This window comes from Triticum dicoccoides, chromosome 5A (genome assembly GCF_002162155.2).
Source record: "Triticum dicoccoides isolate Atlit2015 ecotype Zavitan chromosome 5A, WEW_v2.0, whole genome shotgun sequence".
NCBI lineage: Eukaryota > Viridiplantae > Streptophyta > Magnoliopsida > Poales > Poaceae > Triticum > Triticum dicoccoides.
The window spans coordinates 586,341,573-586,344,677 of NC_041388.1; the positions used below are offsets into that span (position 1 = coordinate 586,341,573).

General features: G+C 50.0%; 1 pseudogene; it reads left to right on the plus strand.

The window, feature by feature from the left end:
• The first annotated feature begins 101 nt into the window (after positions 1 to 101).
• Positions 102 to 2,688, plus strand: LOC119303088 (annotated as a pseudogene).
• The last annotated feature ends 417 nt before the right edge of the window (positions 2,689 to 3,105 follow it).

Sequence of the window (3,105 nt, forward strand, 5' to 3'; positions counted from 1 at the left end):
CGCGCCATCGGCAGCAGCAACAGCCATGGACGACGACGGCATAGAAGTAGCAGCAGTTGCCGTGGCCGCCTTGGTCTTCTTCGGCCAAGATGAAGCCGCTGTGGGGTGGAATGAAGAATTTGGGGCGAGGCGTGGCTAGGGAGGCGATGGGTAAAGACATTGGTTACTTTACGACAAGTGGTGGACTATATCACATGTTTCCTTGTCCAAAACGATTTTCTTCTTTTCCTTTTCTGGCACGTACGTACATGCATGGGCGCCGGGTCTGCATCATATACGCGGCCTATGTCCGCAGCAGAGTCCATCCAAAACCCTAAAACCCTCACCCCCACACCGTCGCCACCGACCGGCCGAATCGATCACGCCGTACGTACACCATGCCGACCTCCGCGCACGTCGCCGGCGACGGCCTCCCCTCCGTATCCGCTTCCTCCATCGTCGCTAGCGCCGTGTGCGGCTACCACTTGGTCAAGATCGTCAGCTACTCGCGCACCAAGGAGGTCCCCAATGGCAAGTCGATCCACTCTAGCCCGTTCCAGCTGGGAGGCCGCACATGGCATGTTCGTTACTATCCCAACGGGAACAAGACGGAAGACATCGATTACATATCCGTCTTTCTCGAATTCGATGATACCGTCGTCCCGGAGGCCGGGGCCGTGGAGGCGCAAGCCAAGTTCAGCCTACTCGACCAACATGGGAATCCTGTGCCGTCCTATACCCAGCGGACCATCAGGAACAACTACGCTGTGAATAAAACCTGGGGGTATGATAAGTTCATCAAAAGGGAGGAATTGGAGAAATCAGAGCATCTCAAGGACGACTCCTTCACTATCAAGGTCGACGTCGCTGTCCCTGGCTTGTTCCACGGGCTGGAGACTCCATCCATCGTGGTACCGCCGTCTGACTTGCACCGGCACTTAGGGGATCTCCTGTCAAGCAAGGCAGGCGCCGATGTCGAGTTCCTAGTCGGCGGTGAGACTTTCTTCGCGCACCGGTACGTGCTCGCAGCGCGCTTTCCTGTTTTCAAAGCAGAGTTCTTTGGTTCCATGGAAGAGAGCACCACCAAAAATGCCATACGCATAGATGACATGGAGGCACAAGTGTTCAGTGCTCTGCTCACTTTCATGTACACGGACGCGTTGCCGGATATGAAGCAAGAAGAAAATATGCCATGGCTCAGCATTTGCTTGTTGCAGCGGACAGGTATGATTTGGCGAGGCTGAAGGTGATTTGTGAAGATAAACTGAGCAATCATATCGATAGGGGCTCCGTGGCAGCCATGGTGACATTGGCGGAGCGACACCACTGCCATGGGCTTAAGAAAGCATGTTTGGTATTCCTCAGCTCGTCAGCGAATCTGAATGCACTCATAGAGTCTGAAGGCCTTGAGTTTTTAACCAAGCACTGCCCCGGTCTTCTGAAGGATCTCCTCTTGTCCAAGGTTGTAGCTTTTTGACTCGGGAGAAGAAAATCAAGGGCATGGACATGACGAGGTATAGATGCATGCATTCAAGACAGGTGCAATTCTATCCAGAATGTTACTCAGAACTCTGGAATCTGGATACAAAATCTAATACTATTTGTCACAAGGATGCGATCTACCTCAGTCTTTTTTTCTGTTTTTTGTTTGGGCACTGTGTCTTTTATGGAAAATTATAAACAGCATGACTCTGTCCAGAATGTTACTGGAACTATTAATTAACCAAGACAAGGTGTTTTAATTAGATGGAAGTTTTAGTTCAGGCATCCTCTGTCACTCTTTAGCAGGTTCGGATAGACTATGGTTTTGCTGAAATAGCCGGTTGTGGTTTTGGGAATTACTGTTTTCGGCTTCATATAGCTCAGTTCAAGTTTTTACCCAAATGTTATTACACAGGGTTTCTGTTTGCTAAAAGATACTTGTATGTTCTGTATATCTGAATTACAAATTAGGTTCCAGAATTGAACTGATTTTTTTTTTAGTCTAGAATTGAACGGGAGTAAACGCGACTACAAAATTCTGGTATGACCAAAAATTTGGCAAGCTATTGGTGTTTGGATTGTGACCATTACAACTTCCTGGCATGTTGTTGTTTGGCTTATGACCATGATAGCCCCAAAATTTCAGATACTGGTTCTGGAAGTATTTAAATGCGTATGTTATATAAAATTAAGAAAACACAAAAATTGATACTAAGAGAGAGCGTGAAGAAAAAAGTCGCTAATCTACACTACTATTAAACAATCAAACAAGAATTTTTTTACGTGCATCAAGCAAATTGGCCCACAACACCGCGCAAACCGATCAGCACCACACGATTAGTCTCACAGATCTAAATCTAACAGTTACCATTAATTTAATGCCTTTGCGGTGTGGACTTAGCAAATTCTCATGACTGGCCGTGCTTCACTCCATGATCCATCCACCAACGGAGAAATACCAGCCCCCGTCCATCTCCTATAATCACACGGTTATCATCGGAAACGGAGGAAACTGAAATCGGCTCACATCGCCCTTAACCTCAACGCCGCCCACCAACACCGTATCATGCCTGCACGCCGACCTCGCGGCACTGCACCTTAAGGTCGCGCCATCACCATCGCCATCGCGGATTGTTGCCACGCGAGCAGCGTTGAGTCCGTTTTTGTGTCATGGGCCGCCGCCGCCCGCCGCTCCTCCTCTGATGGACACAAGCAGGTCGTCGCCGCCCGCCGCTCCTTCTCTGATGGACACAAGCAGGCCGTCGTCGCCCGCCGCTCCTTCTCTGATGGACACAAGTAGGCCGCCGCCGCAGGCCGCTCCTCCTCTAACTCCTCTGTCGTCGCTCGCGTGGCCGCCAACCTGATCCGTGAGCTAGAGAATCCAGTAAGTTTCCTCTCTACGCCGTTCACATTCATGCCCGTACAGGTGCGGATGGAGCTTCACGCCATGGCCTAGCCCTAGACAACGCAAAGGTACTAATCGAACCAGATAGCCCGTATTTTTGGCCGCGGGTCCGTCACGATCCTCGCGTTATGTCCATTGGCCACACCTCCGCACGACCGATCTGCACCCAGGAAGCTGCAGCCTGTATGTAATTAAATTAGTTAACTGATTACAGGGTTGTATAACAGTTTTGGTCACAT